Raw genomic sequence first — 19,322 nt, 5'->3', positions numbered from 1 at the left:
AGGGAAGGAGAGGTGGATCCTGGTGACAGGTTTCAAGGCACTTCTAAACTTCAATGTGAAGTAGCACTATAAGGAAGAAAAATATACTGCATTGACAGGAACTACAGAAATTACACAAACTGAAGTTTGTCCATCTCCAATTTCTATGGAAGACTTCTGTACAAGAAAATAAATTATCCTTCACTTTGCCTGCAGCTTTGTATTCTGCCACCCCTCCACCAACTACCAGAACTTTGATCTGATGTATACGAAAAGTCCTACGTTACTTCCATTCAGGGAAATTTTGTAGTTCTATAAGCACTCACATACAATAATCAGCTTTCTCAAGACTACCTAATACCATCCTGGTCCGCTTCCACCCATGCGGCAAATACAGGTGTTTCCATGCTTCCAATACTCTTGGCGCCAAACTGCAAGCCCTTTCAATGTGCAGGTGAGACTAGAAAGTCCAGTTCCTTCATCAGATGGTGTTTGTTATCATGTCATGCCCATTTGGATCTATGTGGTTTAGGACCAAATTCTATTCTTGGCCAACCTGTGTGATGCAGTGCACCTGATGCTTCCTACACTGCATCTTGTGGGTTGAATGGGGACCAGGCCAGCAGGGAGAAGTCAGTTAAGAATTTTTTTACTTATTTCCTCCACCAATCCCTTGTCCCCAGTGCGCCTACTTGCTACATCTGCTACTTTGTTGGGGTAAATATGTTAAGCCGAAGGGAGCATGTCAGGCCCAGGCTGGGGGCTCCAGATCCTGTGGATGCTGCTACTGCCAAAATCCACCCTTTCTGCCCCCCAGCCTGGGCTGATCCCCATTCCAATCTGACTGTTCTGCTTCCGCTGCCACCTTACCTATTCCAATGGCCAATGCGGGGCTTGCCTTTTGTGCTTTGAGCAGCAAGTTGCCTGCCTCTGGAGCAGCTCATGTGCTGGCAGCCAGAGTTACGTGATGGCAAACTGTGAGCTCTGCCATTGTATCATGTGGATAGAATTAGGCCATTAAACTTTTAATATTTACTGCAGATTCAGTAGAACATTGGTCATCTTCAGGGATTTGTTCTGTACTATGAGCCTGTAGGGTCCCTGCCCTGGAGGGGCCTGGAGCAGGCTTGTTCCACCCCCAGGGAGGCCTCAGATTGGCTGGAGGGGGAGGGGGTTCCAGCACCCTTGTCCTCCTCCCTAGCAGAGCTGCCAAACCTGGCCTAGGAGCAGGAGCTGTTCACCTCACAGCTCCCTGCTTCACACTGACTGCCTCTCATCCCTGGCCTTCCTGCTTTATGGAGCAAGCCTGCCCCCTTTGGCGCCTCCCCTTCCTCCAGGTGGGGCAGAAAAGGCCTTTCCTGTCCCTGGCTTGTTTCCTGTAGTGTTCCTTATTAGCCCTGCCAGCCCCCTCTGGCTGGTTGGGGTGAGCCAACCTGCTTTGCCCCCTTCAAGGGCAGGGAAGCCTCCCCACCCTGGGCATGGGGTGCCTGCTCCTGGGTAAGTCGGGGGTCAGGGCATCTGGGAGGGGCCCCGACAGAGCCCTATAAAACAGGAGACTACTATATATTCTGCTTTTTAAAATAAATGTTATCTAGATGTATTTGATGAGGATTAAAAACAAAAATTTCATATCAAGCATATTCCACAAATAAATCTTGTAATATCCCACCAAGATTCCGATTAATTGTCCGTTGTTCACTCCTGCCTATGCACCAGAAAAGCCAAGGCACAGAGTAATTAATTTACAAAATCATGCAGTGATGCATACAAATTACCAGAGTGCAAAATTACTCCCTTAAGACATACAAGTATTAGATGGAGTTATGTGATCAAAAGCAGTAAACCATTGGGAACTGCATCCAAGACAATTATCCTGTTTGTACAAGATACCTTTCTTCATTACTCTGATCGGCTCTGTAGAAAAAAACCAAAATAAATTGCATTGATTTGTGAATTCTAGTGATCATAGAAAAGTCAATGATCACTAAAAGATTCTGTTTCAAACACCTACACTCTAATGCATTTGAGCCATGAGCATGGCTTGCCTTCCTCTCAACATCAATGTGCTCATCCTATCCACCCACCTACTGTACAATTTGAAATTGACACAGAAAATATTATCTGAAACCCCTTGTTTTTTTGCAAAGGACCCAAACATAACTGTGGAGAGGTCATGCATAGTAACCTTTTTTAATCAACAATTGACGCTAGGAAACATTGGCTTTACTTAATGTCAGATTAGATCTAGTGTAATTCCATGTCTGCTTCCTGAATCTTGACTGCATTTCAACCAGCCTTCTTTTGATGAAGTGATTTAGTTGCCCTGCATTTCGTGCAATTTTCACTTACCATTAATTTTTCAGAACTTACATCCTTAGCCCTTATTCCGACCTTTAGCTCAGCAGAAATGTGTCTTTTAGGTTTATAGTTTCCAAGGGCCTGATAAATTCTTGTGAAATTGAAAGGCTATAGTATGAAGTAACAATGTCACAATAGGTTACTGAATAGTCTACTCTCTTTTCAGTACAAATTCAGTGCAAAGAGGTACTGTCAATTCTATTTTTGCTTGTCTGACTCAAATGAAAAAGCCCAATACATACAAATCAAAGAAACCTTTTTTCCTCATATTACATGAAGGTGCAGTATCAAAGTGGTGCTGAAGGATAATGCACTTGCAGAATGCATCAAGATAGAAAACAAAGCTGAAATCATGTCTTCTCGCAAAATGAGTTTTGATACAGGGACATTTTAGTTGCTGAGGCTTTCTAGAAAATGTTTGGTTCTCAAGGCCATTTATTATAGGAATAGAAATGGTCCCAAAAGTCATCCATTCCAAAGTCTCTGCCCCAAGAGAAGGTTTTCTGCACAAGAGTCCAACAACCAATCAGACCAAACTAACCCTGGGGATCAATCAAGATGAGCCAGAGTAGATAGAAGAGAAGGAATACAAAAGGCTTCACTTCAACAAAGGTTCCTACTGCCATAGAACAATTTACAGTGCATTCCTAACCTGCACTGGTACAGCCAGCTCCCACGACCTGCACTGTATCCTACACAGGTTAGGAAGTTGCTGGAGGTCACCTCAGGGTAAGGGGATATTTTTCCCCTTACCCACAAACACTCCAGCCTGCCCTATGGGGCTACTCGGACCTATGCAAGCTATTTAGGTCCCGATCCAATGCAGCCCATGCTGGTCCAGCACCGGCAAACAGTTTTGCAAATGTGCTGTAAGGCATGCCTGCGACAGTCTGCGCCGGTCTGGTGCAGGAGTTGGCTCAGTGTGAGCCCGCACTCAACCAGTGCTGGGTGAAGGATGGGGGACCACAGTCCAGAACTCTGGGCAGTGAAGTGGTACGTCTGGGCAAGGGGAGGCATTCCGGGGTGGGGGGAGGGTGGAAGGAAAGCATGGCAGGGGAAGGAACGGGGCGGGAGGGGGAGTAGATGGCAGTAGATTCTGCCACCATATCCTAACCCCCTCCCAGCCCAGAAGACCCAAATGGGTCTCCTCGAATCTGTGCCCAGTCAGTAGGTGGCACAGATCCGAGACCTATCAGAGCCGCCAGGGGATTCCCCACCAGGGGAAGCCCTGGCACTGCTTCCCAGCCCCATGCATTTCAGCACCGCTGCAGCCCTGGTCGCTAGGAAGCATTGGATTGGACTGTAACCTGAGCAGCCTGTGTAGGGCTGTGAAACCCAGGAGTGGGAGTTAGGATACAGCATGCATTGCCACCACCGATTCCACCCCCTCCTGGGCCTGATCATCCTCTGTTCTGAACTCCTCTGTTCAGAAACACTCCCTCCTCCCCCCAGAAAGCTCTTTCAACACCCTCTCCCACTCCCTGTGCTGCCCTGTGCAATCTTACATGCTCTGGCCGGCACAGGGACTAGATGTCACACCGACAGGCCACCATACATCATTGTCTCAGTGCCGCTGGCTCTCGAGTCAGTGCAAACATGCTTTACAGTACCTTTGGGAGCCAGTGCAAGGGGCCTGCGCCAGCGCAATGCGCCTTTTGTATTGGGTGGTGATTTCAATAAATAAGTGAACAGCTATGCACGAATGCATGGCCTAGTTCATAATGAGATAATAATCTTAAATCTGGCTTGTGCCATTTAAGACTAAAAGTCTTGCATGACTGAATGCTCTTCAGTATTAAAAAAACATAGAAAACTTCACTCTAGCCTAGCTTTTCCCAAGTTTTTTGTTTTTTTTTTAAATTATTGTATCTATCGAGGAGCACTTAAGTGTGTGTATCTCTGCCCAAGGTGGTACATCCCAGGCACAGGTTAACCATGTCAGCAAGAGCTAGGTCCAAGTCCAATTTATTTTCTTTATGATCACTGCTGAGAGGAGGGAAGACAGATGAAGATGGACCAAACATAACAAAGGGTATTAGGACTGACTGTGCCTGACTATATACATGTAGCCAGCTTCACACTTCACAGAAACAAAAGTCAGTTTTGGATATCACAACAGAAACAAGGGCATGAAACATGGCACCTGATTTCATTTAGGAGAGTGGCTGTAACTCAGTACAAGAGCATCTGCTTTGCATGCAGAAGGTTCCAGTTTTAGTTCCAGGTACAGCAGAGAAAATTCCTGTCTGAACCCTTGGAGAGGTCAACAGTTGTAAAGGGTCCACAATATGTAGTTAGAGGGACCAGTTGTCTGACTCAGTAAAAAACAGCTTTCTGTGTTTCTAACTGCACACTAATGTTCCCCCATCACAGGCTCCCATACAGAAAGAACACTCTCTGCACTTCTGAACCTTTCTGCCCACTTTTCTTTTTGTTTTTAATGTGCACATAGAACCAGGATATCAAGTCACCACATGCATATTGCACCCTACAAGGGAAGTCACTAGTAGAGCAGATAAAATGGTTATGAAAATCATAATAATTAGGAACAGGATTTATGTAATCCACTGTGTCTCAAAAGTGGACGTCCATTGCTTTATGTGCAAGGAGCAAAAATTCAGAGCATTCTGCTCAGCATTCTAGTCATATTTTCTGCCTTACATTTTAATCTTTTAGCATGACTTAGCTTTTGGACCACTGTGCTATTTAAATCACTATGGATAATGCAATTCTTTCTGTTCTTCATTTGTTATGAAATCAGGTCCCATGTGAACAGTGACTGACTGCTGTCCCAAAACACAATCATGTTTCCATTTCATTTCATTTCATTTTTTGTCTTTCTAAAAGGCAGGAAAACATCCAGCCAGATCTCTTTCATTCTTTATACACTTCCAACAAATCACTTCAGAAGGGAAGGGAACAAAGATCAATATCAACAATAACACAGCCATGTATCACTATCTGCACAAACCATTGTGGCAAAGAACTCCATGGAGGGGAGTCATAAAACAGTATTCTTTGGCCATGGTATCGGCAAAAAAAAAAAAAAGAAACAGATTTGATAAGAAGTCCAATTAAACTGACAGCCTGTCTGATCCCTTGAACACAATTCAACAAAATTCATCTATGCCAAAAAACAATAACCCAAGATCAAACTGCCCAATAGATGACTGTTGCTTCTATATATTTATTGTTTATGATCACAAATTTGTGAAATGGAAACATATTTCAAGGGAGACAGTACTGGAATAATCTTACCTGAAGAAAAATATATTCTGAGGACACTTTCATCTAGAGCAGTACTTCCCAAACTTTGTAACACCGGGCCCTACTTTTTAAAACAATATATCAAGACCTATCAGATTTTTAAAAAAGAGATATAGAAATATTTTATTAATTAATAATAATTAGGGTCCTGTGCTGCTGTATGTGTTTGTAGACATTTGCTAGACTCTCCCCAGAACTGGAGTCCCTCAAAACTCCCTAAGGACTATTCCCCCAAACCTTTATAGTCATTTCAGGGTACCCAGAAGGATGAACTGGAGAGCAAGAAGTGCAGTTAGAGATTTCCAGGCCAGACAAAAGACTGAAACTGGGTTCACGCATGATCTATAGCTCTCCAATTACTAGAGAAAATCAGAAAAATCTGACATTTTAATTTGCGGGAAATTACCTCATACCTAATGACTTTTTTCCCTGAAAGCCAGGCAAGGGTGCTTGCAAAGTTTCTTAAAAAATATATTTCAAAATCTTTTCGTGACCCACCAAAAATTGACTTGCGACCCACTGGTGGGTCCTAACCCACAGTTTGGAATTCACACATCCCTGGAGTCAACATGAACTTATGTGGCTCAGCACCTGCCTTTGACATACAACCATTACACTGTATCATACTAAGGCCTAAGTCCTAACCAACTTTCCAGCACTGGCATAGCTGTGCCAATCGGGCATGTGCTGCATCCTGCAATTGGGTGATACAGAGGCCTCCTCAAAATAAGAAGAATGTTTTTTTCCCTTACCTTGGAGCTGCATTGGCCTTATGCCAATGCTGGAAAGTAAGTTAGGATCCTGTCTTGCTCCTGCCACCTTGCCATCACAGAACCATTTATTCAATCTTCTACTCAATCCCCCAATCTGGTGGCATCTGTGCACAGAACTGTGACACATAAGTCTTTCTTTGTGCAACAGCCTCATGTGCGCATCAAAGCTATTGAAGTATTTTGAAGTGTGGTAGGATTGGCAGGAAGATCAGTGGATTGTGATTAGAAAGCCACCAACATCAGACAGCTGTGAGGACAGAGCTATCTTTTCTCTAAGAGATACTAGCCATAAGCCAGCATTGTGCTCAAACAGCATAAAACTATGTATGCAATGCTGAAGCTTCGCTTGATCTTTCTGCTGGAACAGTCCCAACCAGCGAAGAAGTAACCCACTGCTCATTTTTGAAGGCTTGTCTCTTTAGCAGTGGGAATTGTTGCAGCAGATACAGATAGGAACAAGGCATGAAAATTATTTTCAATTTTGTCTCTTGTGTTAGAAACATTTCCTTAAAACCATGCATTTTCATTTATTCTGTGTTGGAAATCTTCAATTTCTAACAAGCTAGTGCTGTCTACTTACGATGCCAGTTCACATTTTATGGTATTCCACAGTGCATGTTTAAAAAAATAACTATATGTAATGATGATCTATAATTCAGTAGTCCCAATCTAAACACACAAACTTCATTTAACAGTCTGAAACTCAGTCATCAGGATGGTCCCTTCAAACCAGTCCACTCCCTTGAGCCTCAATTCTGCCAAGTTGCCTCTGCCCCCCCCGCCGCTTCCCTTCTTCTCTATGCACAGGGACACCCTTCTGCTGAGGTTGCCAGAACTCCCTTCTCACTCATGTTTACTCCCCTCTCCCTTGGGGTGCTTCTCCCTCCTGGGTTCCAGGCACCTTTTCCTGTGGGAATAGTTGGCTGGGGCTCCCAGATCACAGACTCCAGGTCCTTGCAGTATGCTCCACCCAACTCCTCCAGGTTTTGCCCCTTCCATCTCCCACTCTCTTATTGCTTTCCTCTTCTCCTCCCTCTGGCCTTTTTAAGCTCCCTCTTCCAACCTATAGCACTTTCTCTCCTTTCTCCATTAGTTCTGCAGCTCCTCCATTCTAGTTCCAGTCTCAACTTATTTCTTCCAACTTTGTTGAGTTTTGGCTTTCCTCCCCACTCTTTCCTCCCAGTGTGTGTGCGCCTCCAGCTTCTCACCACATTCTCCTTCTCTGCATACCCTGCTGACTTCCTTTTCTTTACTAAGCCACACTTGTCCTTCCTGGTCTCTCATCCTCTCTTCCCTTCCTACTGTCCCAGTCTCCTTCTCCCTGGCTCACTCTGCCCTTCTCCTTTAATCCTCCCCCAGTCCTCTGACTTCTGGCCACCTGCAGCATGCTTCCTGCAGGACAGGTGAAAAGGCTCCTTTGCCTGGGTCTTTGAGTGCCATGGCTGCTGCAGAATGCAGTACAGAAAATTCCCAGCCCTGCATGAGCTCTCAGTGGCAATGGGTGACTAGAGGGCATCTCTCCATGGTTTGAGATAGTGCCTATTGCTGGGTTGCTAATTCCTAGTGGCTGGCGGGGGGAGGGGGTTCCCCCAGTAACAGCCTCTCATGGTCCTGCACCTGCCTCCCCCTGGTGGTGCTTCTCTGGCCACCAGTGTTTGGGTTGACTGGATGCAGAGACTGGCCCCTTGGAAATCTCACCAGTGACACACGGATGTTGGTGGGGAGATTGCTACATCAGTGGTACTGTCATTGCACCAGCATATGCTGAGACACACGAGCATGTCTTGAGGATAGGATTGGGCCTTTAGGGTTCTGACAGTTTTGTTTCCCTCCCCTCAACTTCATGCAGTGAATCCTACAGATATTTGGCAGCTTGTTAGTGGTGGATTATAGGCACACCATCAATCCTCTCAGTCAAACCTGCAAACATCTCTTCTTTGAGTATTTCGGCTTCCGTGCCTGGAGAAATGTGACCCATGAGGGTTTGTTGGAGGAGCTGAAGTGCGTAACAGTTATCAGTTAACTACTACAAATGTGCATATTTAACTTCATCCTTCAAAAGAGGACTCAGCTCAGAGAAGTACTCCTTTCCTAATCTTATGGAAAGTAAGTGGGTTTGTACAGCAAACGATATTTAAAAAGTGCAATATTCTTGATCACTACACTTGAAAACAGAAGTATGATTATGTTTCAAGAGTCCAATTCATTAGGCTGACTTTCATACAAATGCAGCTCAATGATGCTGGGGAATTATTTGTTTGTTCTTATCATTGATAAGAGCTCCTGGTGTGTAAGTGTTATGAACAAACACCTGCCATGCATAAACAAAAAGGAGAAAAACATCCATTGATAAAAGAATAAAATGGTGCAGGCGGCATATTACTAATGTCCCATGCACTAGGCATCTTCTTTAGACTAATCTAGCAAGATGGTATGTCAGTTAAAGGATGTGAAAAATCTAAAAAAAGATTTCCTGGAATAATAAGCCTGTTAAATAATTTAAAAGTTATTTCATAAATTCAAAGTCTGTGGCATTTCCAAAAATCAGGAGAAAAAAAACAAGTAAGAAGGGCTGATGTGTTACTATCGAACATGATAGATATGCCATTTTGATTAACGCCTACTTCCATATAATCCAGCTCATCCCCTCAGGTTATCAGAGAAGGTCCTTTTATGAGTGCTGCCGCACAAGGAGGAACATGGGGAGGCAGCAAGAAATATGGCCTTCTCAGTAGTGGCACCAACATTATGGAACTCCCTCCCTCTTGATTTACAAACTGCTCCCTCCTTGGAAATCTTCTGGTGAGGCCTGAAGACATTTCTTTTTAGACAAGCCTTCTGATTTCTTGGCCTTTTTAACATCTTTTTAACATTCTGGCTTTTATGGACTTGGTTGCAGCGTTTTTTAGATTGCTGCTGCACTTTTTACTGTATTAATATTTTATTGCTGTTTTTAATGAGGTTTTTAATTATAAAGGGTTTTTAACGTAATTTATGTTTTTAATGGTGATTTTATATTTATGCTATTTCCCCATACTTTTGTGGGCCGCCTTGGGTTCCTTCAGAGAGAAAGGCAGGATATGTATAAATAAGCCAGTGTATCTCCATGTATACTGGTGCAACAGACCTGCTAGTCTAAAAGCGAGCCTGCCAATGTATACAGCATGGACACCAGAAAAACACAGGAGGACAGGCAGCAGACAAGAAGGAACTGGCATGCACCTTGGATGACACACCAATACCATGGCTACCAACACAGACATCACATCAGTGGCGTGCCAATGTCATGATGATGACATGATGTCATGGTACTGACATGTGGATGGCACTCTGATGATGTGCTGATGTCATAATGCCACTCCATGGATACGAAGCTGTGTAAGTGTGTCCACAGATGCTGGGGTGTAACTGGGAAAGGCTTCATCAGCGTTGCTTTGCCATGATAGGCTTGACATTTGGCCCTTGTTGTGCAGCCATCCATGCACCTTTGGCATGGCATTGTCAGGAGTTGCTTAGGATATGATGGATGTTGGACTGGCGTCTGTGCACTGTTGATGCAGCATCCAGAAAGGCCATTTGGGCCATGCAACAGGACACTTATGGCACCTTAACGATTCACAGTTTTATTGTAGTATAAGATTCTGTGGACCAGAGCCATCAGCTGCACCTGATGAAATGTGCTCTACTCTACAAAAGCTTATTCTGTAATAAATCTGTCAGTCTTTAAGGTGCCACAAGACTTTTGGTTGTGCTTGAGAACAAGCCACAGCCAGTCTCCTATCCTCCCCCCTTCATAGTCAGTTCTCGATCTACTAACTTTACGAGGAAGGTGCAATACAATCTCACAGTTCTCACAGATTTTTTTAAAGTATTGATTTTTGCAGCCCTCAAAACAAAAATTAAATGCCTTGACCATAGTTATTTGACTGTGAACAACATACTAGATATACAAATAACCAGCACCCTCTCAGCACTATTAAGTCTCTAGTGAGCAATTCAGTCAGAGGCACAAAGTTGTATGACTGACTCATGCAGGCATGTTTGTGTATGCGTGTTAAGTGAAGAGGAAAAACAACACTGTACCACCGTAATCCCTGAACATTCTATTCCTCATAAAATACAAGCCCTCCATTCAATCTTTTTCACATATGGCACAGAGGACCTTGGTAACAATCTCCAGAATCCTGCCTACCAAACTTTGGGCAAATCAGCATCACAGCAGTTTAAAGTCTTTCCCAGTTCACAGTAAAGACCAGTGATTTTCCACCACTGTCAGCAGGAGTTTAGGAAGGGTCATTTATTAGTAGGGCTACTGGGTGATGTGAGCACCCCATCAGCAGAATGGTGTGTCTTGTCAATTGTCAAAAAACTGATGGTATGCGTTGACAATTTTAGTGCCTTGTCAGTGTGCCGTGAAATGAAAAACACTGAAAATTGCTGGTATAGATTTGCTCAAGATTCCTTTTGGAAGGTTATCAGAGTCATTGTGTTGGGCAGCCCAACCCTGAGCTGCCCAGCGTGCGGGGCCGCAGCAGCACTGAAAATGGCTGCCGCTGCGTCCAGCACACACCAGGTAGCCGCCATCTCCTCCTTGGGAGAAGGGGACTTTTGTCCCCTTCCCCTAGGTAAAGCAAGTAGCCCCACAAAGGCATTACTTGATTCTACAGCAACCCGAAGGTGGGCGTAGAATTAGGAACCTCTGTCCAGCCCCCAGCCCAACACAGAAGCTCTGGATTCGGTGGAGTGAAACTCCACCGGTCCCACCTCCTTCCTGCTCCACTCCCTGCCCCTGGAATGCCTCCTCCTCGCCCTCTCCTGCCACCTCCCCCACCCTGAAACGCCTCCTCCCCGCCTCCCCCATGCCCCCACCTACCTTTCCGCTGCTCGGTGGTCTGCAGCGTGACTGCCCAAGTGGCAGGGCTCCAGCGCTAGTCCAGTGCACTGGGCTAGCACCAACGAAGCACTGATGCTAATGCTTGTAAATGTGCTTTACAGCATGTTTGCGACAGTGCGCGTCAGTGGTGAGCCAGTGCATGAAGTGACGGTATGAATGTCCCCTCAGTGATGGTATGACTGTCCCCATCTGCCCTCCCCATGTCCATCGCTGATCAGGACAGGAAGAGTTCCAGTGGTAGGAGAGGCTCTTCCATAGCACCCTAGCTCACATCTGTTGCCACAGAAAAGGGAGGTGAAGTCACCACTAAAGTCAGCACTACTCTTTTACCCTCCATCCAGGAAGTATTCGGAAGTGTTTCGTAATGATGGACATGCATCCCATTTGCCTTTGGACGCGATGTATCTTATAGCTCACATATTGTAAGCAGCTTTGGTTTGTTACCAAAAGTTTTTTTAATTAAAAACATTGAAAATAAATTCACTTTGATGGTGTTCTTTGCTTCATGTACACATTGGTCTTTGGAGTGCATTCTGGAATATCCAAACCAGATTACAAAGTAGAAGGAGCCTGACTTTCCTTGCAGGTTGTTCCTGAAATTTGTCAATACAGTGTAACTGAGTTGGTGAGTAATTGTTTTATGCTGTGGGTAGGGGACAAGAGTCAGTGATGTATTAGCGGTATATTTAGAGATAGGGATAAGTGCAAAAACACAAAAAGCAGCAGTTTCACCAATTCCATTAATCATCCAGATGCACCAGCCTAGTCAAATTCTAGAACAGTTTGCGTCAGAAGAAGTTTAGTTGTCTGACCAGTTTCCCCATGTTCTCTTTAACCACATCCCAAATTCCTAAGTTCAACCACCATCATGCCTCAGTAAAAAGGGCTAGATCCAACTAAGGCTACTCTGAAGAGGCCTGTTGGACACTGAGTACTACACCACACACCTCTCTGCCTTTACTCCCTGAAGGTTCCATCGCCCTGTGTATCACATATCTGACAGTGCTAGAAAGCATGATCCGAAACAAAGAAACTATAAGTCTGGAATTACATTTATATCCCACCCATCTCTCAAGGTAGAACTCAAGGCAGCACATGCCGAGTTTCCAAGCAGTCTCCCACCTAGGCGCTGACCAGTTCCAGAAATTAGTTTCAGCAAGGTTGCTGTACCACACAACCTCAGCACATGACATTTGCCAAGAAACATGGAAAGAAAATCTTACAGTGCTGTTGTAACAGAAAGCCAGTACAAATTCACAACATAGGCAGCAGCCTGTGACTAGGTCCTCTAACAGCCCAGTCCTAACCAGGCTTTAAGACAGTGGAACACAGGGGGAAGTATGGAGTGGAGATAGTAGGAGGAGGATAGATCAAGGCTAGGAAGGGGGTGATAGCAGCAGCAGCAGAACCACCACCAATATCCTATCCCCCTTTGTGGCCTCAATATACCTTCCCAGCCCCACTAGGACTTGCACCAGCTATACAGCTGGTACAGGTCCTAGAAGACCCAGCAGAGCAGCGAGGACTTGCCTCCAGACAAGGCAACAATGTTCCTTACCCTAGAGAAGACCTCTGGGACTGCCTCCCCCCAATGTGGGGTCCAGTGGAGGCTGCACTGGAGGGGGCTTAGGTAGGATTGGACTGTTAGTACGTGTGAGGGTGTCCTAAATGCATGCACCATATTACGAGATCCAGGTCTTCAAAGCATATAATCACATTACAGTGCAAAATACAGCGTATTTTCCCTTTTTTCTCACTTTTTAAAAGAATGTATGCAAAGATCGGAGAAAATTTTGTCATAAATGTATACTGCATATATATCAACCTGACCTAGTTTGTCTGTATGATCCAACTTGGTATATATAATCACTGCTGTTTTGTGAAGCAATAAGGAATCTCAGTGGCCCAGATCAATATTCTAGCAATGTTTCCCAAACTGTGAGCTGTGGGTCCTTAGCCACAGAAACCAGCCAGGGGAGCCACAGAATCTTCACAAAAACCTGCAACTCTGTACAATATATAGGATTGTAGCCCTAATGGGGAGTGGCCCAGTAGATCAAGGGAACAGCCAATCAAAAATGTTTGGAAACCACTACTCCAGTGGTTCTCGAACTTTTAGCACCGGGATCCACTTTTTAGAATGAGAATCTGTTGGGGCCCACCGGAAGTGATGTCATGACCAGAAGTGATGTCATCCAGCAGGAAAATTTTTAACTATCCTAGGTTGCAATCCTACCCACACTTACCCAAGAGTAAGTCCCATTGACTATCATTGTTCAAAGCATATACATACTAGCAGGGCTTTTTTTCTAAAGGAACGCAGGGGGATGGAGTTCCGGCACCTTTTTGCAGGGGCCCCTCCCCTTCAGAGGCATTCCGGGGGGGGAGCAAAACAGGGGCATACGCTGGGTGGGTGCTGGGGGGTGCAGGGTGGGCGGGCGCCTGGCCCCTGCCTGACCACACAATGACCCCCTCCTGCCCCCATCTCCAAGCTCTCGCCTGAGCCCAGCCCGCCTCCCCTCCCCCCGCGCTCTGCTTCCTTGCGCAGCTTCCAAGCCAGTGGAGAGCGCGGGGGACACGCGCCGACGCCAAGGAGGAGGACGGACAGCCAGCCAGCCAGGGAGACGGGCTGCGGCACCCACGGAATGCCCAGGTACTGGCTTGGCGGAGGAGGAGGAGAAGGAAGCTGGCTGGTGCAGCCACCGTGCCAATCTGCAGCATGAGCCTAGGCGTGTCTACTCAGAAGTAAGTCTCACTGTGCTCAATGGGGCTTGCTCCTGGAAAAGGGTGCATAGCCTTGCAGCCTGAGAGCCCAAGCCTATGCATGTCTACTCAGAAGTAAGTTCCATTGTGTTCAATGGGGCTTACTCCCGGGAAAGTGTCATAGCCTTGCAGCCTGAGTAGACAGGCAGAGGAAGGGCTCTGAGGCTGCAGTCCTCTCCACACTTTCCTGGGAGGCAGCCCCACTGCCTCTACTGGGACTGACTTCTGAGTAGATTGGCACAGGATTGGGCCCTGAGGCTGCCATCCTATCCACAGTAAGCCCCATTCACTAAAGTGGACTTCTGAGTAGACATGCATAGGACTGGGCTCTTAGGCTGCAATCCTAGGCACTTTCCTGGGAGTAAGCTCCATTGACTAGAACAAGACTTACTTCAGCGTAGACATACCTAGGATTGGGCTCTTAATCCTGGCAGAGATATATATCTGCACCCGTTTTCACCTGCTAAGGGCAGGTGAAAAGGGATTCTATGTGTGTACAACGTGCTGTCCAGCCTTGCCAGAGATCCTCCGCATCCTTCCCCCACAAGCATGCCCTCTGCCAGCCAGCGTTTGCAGCTCCTCTCCAGCAATGCACAGCAGCTGCTCAGGGCAGCAGAGAACATACAATTGCATGCCAAGCGCCTTCCCAAAGACACAGAGTATTCTGATACCTGAATTAAACCATATTTAATCGCTTGTTTGCAAACGTAGCTGTTTCTATGTGCACCTAAGGACCCCTCTCATGTAAGAATTCCTTTTTTGTTCCTACTCCCACAGTTGCTTAGAGTAATTTTACTACATGAAACTCATGTAAGCCATTTTTCGGAATCCATTCACTGCTTCCTCTCCTCAAAGTAGTGCCACACTACATACTACATGCTACAAGTGCACCTGTACAGTATTTTTCCCCATGTGTAGAAAAAGTAGCTAAGGGGATGTGGAGATTGACAGCCCAATCCTATGCATGTCTACTCAGAAGTTCATCTTTAGGGGGGAAGCACATAAAAAATATTTTATTTCTCCAATAAAAAATGGTTTGTAAATAAATAAATAAATAAATAAATAAAAGATTAACAAGTAGTGAGTTCCTGCACCTTTTTTGTTAGCAAAAAAAGCACTGCATACTAGCCTGTTAAAAGTACAGAGCGGGAACATTTCCCCAGATGCAGTCACATACCATGGTAACATCAAGTCTAATAGATTACAAATAAAATACTGAAATGAATGGGGACCTACCTGAAATTGGCTCATGACCCACCTAGTGGGTTCTGACTCGCAGTTTGAAAAACAGTACACTACACTATATGTATGAGTTATTCAGGGGAGGGCAATGCTTATGAGCCCCAGGACACCCAAATTGGTAAGACCACATTCATAACATGAATAACATTGGCATGATAAAATTATTTGTGGATTTGGGGGAATATTTTATTTAAATTTTTTTCAATGTCTCTAGACCCTTATCAAGTCTAGACTCACTGTGGTTTACAAAATCAACACTATAAACTACTAGAATACAATCCCCTCTCGTACATATTTTTTTCATTCTTTCGTATTCATAAATTGAATATATGGATTCATGCACAAGAATAGTACTCTAGTCAAATGGTGTGCTGCGCTTAGGTAATATGCTAAGAGTTTATTCTAATCTCATGTGGATTTATGGAGTCCATCCAATATCTCTGTTTTGTTAGGTGATGGCCAAGTCACCTGCTGCCCAAGTTGACCTTAATGGCTGACCTCTCACTGCTGCCCACATGGCAAAATAGTGAGCAAAATTACTTTTTACTTGCAGTTACATAATGGTGGTTAAAAAATTATGTTTCTTAGCCTGGGATCCTGTGGTTCTGCTTGCAAGATGTACATTTGGGAGGTGAGGAAGGAAAGAACCTAAACCACATGTTAATTCTCCCTCTCCTCTCAGTAGTGTACATACAAATGCAATATTAAAAATATATATCAAACTTATTTGCTTGCTAGCACAAAAACTTTAAATCAAAGACAATGCAGTTCACATTGTAACATTTTCTCATCCATTATATACAGCAGATGGTTCTCCAAAAACTCAAGGATTTTTGCACGCGTGCATGTGTTTTAAGATAAAGAGCTTGGCTACTACCATATAATATTTTTTTTTCTTTTTGTGGAAAAAAATGGCTTCTGTTTTCTCTCTAAAAAAGAAACATAACATTTGGATAATGAATACTGCAGATTCAAAGCTCAGCAAAACCAGAACAAAATGAACACAGCATTCTCATTTGAAAAAAAAAAAAATATAAAAGGAAGAGGTCTTTTTCAAAATATCCTCTAGCACAGAACTAATTGAAAATATGGGCAATCACATTAGTACCCAGTTTTGTTAGTATCCGGCCCAACCCAGCAACTTCAGTACACAAATTACAAGTTTTGTTCTTCCTCCACCTCCCACTGTAATTACCCTGATATATTTGTAAAGTGGACGTTTTTCAGAGCTGAAAAAAATGTGCGAGTATAAAAAAATAAACCATGTCTAATGTATAGCACAACATTTTTTATCTGCACTGACCATAATCGGACTCTTCTGCTGTGCTCCAACTAATAATAATGTTTAACATTTGTGTAGAGCTATCCTATTGTGCAAACCACTTCCTATATATTATTGTGATGTGATCCTTGCAACAATGCTGTACTACAAGCAACAGCACCATCCTTTTTATCCAACACACATTTTACGCTTTTAAAATGTATTATGAGGGCCGGAGAAGCCCTTCCCCAGCCCTCATAATACTGATATGTGCAGAACTTGGGCTCAGTTGACTGCTGTAACTTGGCCTGATGGGATCGTAGCCTGTGCAGTCTATGAGCCAATAGACAGTCTGTCCGAGTTTGTCTGAGCCAATAATTACAAAGTTTTGTCTGAGCCAATAGGCTCACTTGCTGAGTACCTTGTAACAAGCTCTTAAGAGTTGGGAGGGGCTGAGGCAGGAGATTTTAGTGCCTTGTGCAAGAAAAGGCTACAGTACCATTGGAGGAAAGCTAGAGGGCTGCTGTGTGCACAGCCACTGAAGCTATAAAAGGGGCTGCACCAGCACAGAGAGCTCAGTGACCACCAGGGAAGAGCTGCTGTGAAGAGTTGGAAGAGCAAGCTGTGGAGACCTCCAGGAATGAGAAGCTTCGAGGAGTGAGCTGGGAGAGACCAAGCCACAGAGAGGCGCTGAAGACAGAGCTCTGAAGGAGAGTTGAGTTGCTGGAAGGAGCCCTAAGAGAGCCTCTTCCTGGAGCTGAGAACCAGAGGGAAACCTCCATCAAGCCTTTGGCCTGCCTCAAGTCCTGCTGCCTCCCTGAGGTCCTGTCTCAATTGGAGGAATTTGAAACAAGGTCTTTTCATTGATTGGTTCAGGTTCCATTCCTCCTAATAAAAAGCATTAAACTTAGCTTGGTGTCAGTGGTATCTTTCGATCCTGCATAACAATACCTTTTAAAGGCATAAAACGTCACTTCCGGTTTTACAGAAAAACCAGAAGTTGCTTTTTTTGTTTTGTTTTCTGTTTTTGTTTTTTTTTTTTGCCTAAATGGTATTTGCCATTTCGAGGCTCACAGAGGACACGGACGAATGCGCACAGCTCAGAAGAGCCTCTGGAAGTGAGGTATTTGCAGTTTCAGCTATCCACAGGGGGTTCCAGAACATAACCGCCTGCAGATACTGGGACACGCCTGTACTCAGAAGCAGACCTGTGGATGCTGATCCCCAGCTATAGAGCCAGGCATACAGGTGGGTATTTTGTTTGCCATTCCAGAGCTTGATCCAGCAGGGAGGGTTGCACTGCACATGTATAGCTTAACAGTCAAACTCCCACTGATCAGCTGCCTTGAAGGAGGAGCGGAGGCTGGAACCAATCACTCACACAACTCTTCAACCACCCAACTCTTCTAAACTCTTCCTTACTAAACAGCTGAACTGTAAGAATTAGATTTTTGGGATTTGGGTAAAGCCAGAGGAAGGCCTTGTGGAGGTCTGTAGTGGCCCTGAAGTGCAAACTTATTGTCCAACCTGAGTACAGGGGTGAAAGAGTAATTGACATATCTTATAGCTGCTTCCCTTTGAAGTTTCACTCAGCAAATTTGGTGCTCAGCAAATGCACCCCTCCCCCAAAGCTGCTTCATACATGACTGGGATTTGTTCGCTTGCTTGCTTGTTGGCATAGAAGCCCTTAACATTTATTCATTTTTTTAAGGAACAATAAAAATGCTATGGGAAAGCAATGCTGCTATTGCCATTTCATACAGGTCTGTTTTCTGAGTTACTTTATTTGGTCTTTTACTTATTATATCTACCTTATTTATGCACTGTAAATTACTTCTCTTTACAACTGTAAGCAATGAGAAGGTTCTGCAAAATTATGCACCAAAACAGTCACACGGGCTGTCCATGGGTTGTCCAAAACCCCCAAAGGATACATTATGCACTCTGTCAGCATGGCTGCATCAGCAGGGGGAGGTTTGGTTATACTGGGCTGCCACACAGGGTGTATATATAGGCTCAGTCATGAGTTTCACTGTTGAGCATATAGCCCTTTGTGGCTATCTCCTTCCTCTTCAGGCAAATGAACATCCCTAAGCATGGCCCTTTGGGGCTAATTAAAGGACCATACAACTCCTTTATCCTAACACTTACCAGGTAAATTCCCCTGGGGGCTGGGGATAAGAATAGGCCCTCAGTTTGGCTGTACTTGTCGTAAGAGGCGACTAAACAGCCATCGGGTAGATGGGACTCGTCAGCCTGGGAAGGCAGCTCATCTGAGAGAAGGAAAACTCTGATCCCAAACCTCCACTGCCTTGTGGCTACATCCAGTTATGGAAAAGGTTTCAGGAGTCAACCTTGAGGCAAAATCCGGAGCCGGAGTCCCTGAGGCAGTTCGTGGCTGAACACAGTCACGTTCTGGCAACTCCTGCGACGCCGCTGGAACCAACCGTATTGGCCTCTGCCTTTCCATTGGACCATTTCAGCGACGTGGAGAGGGGAGATTTGCTGCATGGGTAACAGCCTATCCTCCATACCTACTTTACCCAGGCTTCGCGCACTGGAGAGGACACTCTGTTCCAGAGCCACCATTCAGAGCGTGACACCATAGTCTTCCGAGACTGAAGGATGCCAACAGTGACCAGGTAAAGTACTAGGAGAGTAAAATCCAGAATTTGGAATGTCCCATCCTGGACATTTTTATTTTTGTTCATTGATTTTCCCCCCCTCATGTTAGTTTAGTATTCTCTATGTGAACATAGAGAAACTTTCCATTTATTGGTATGCA

Source organism: Tiliqua scincoides, chromosome 2 (assembly GCF_035046505.1).
Source record: "Tiliqua scincoides isolate rTilSci1 chromosome 2, rTilSci1.hap2, whole genome shotgun sequence".
NCBI classification, from domain to species: Eukaryota; Metazoa; Chordata; class Lepidosauria; order Squamata; family Scincidae; genus Tiliqua; species Tiliqua scincoides.
This window is presented reverse-complemented; position numbering follows the sequence as displayed.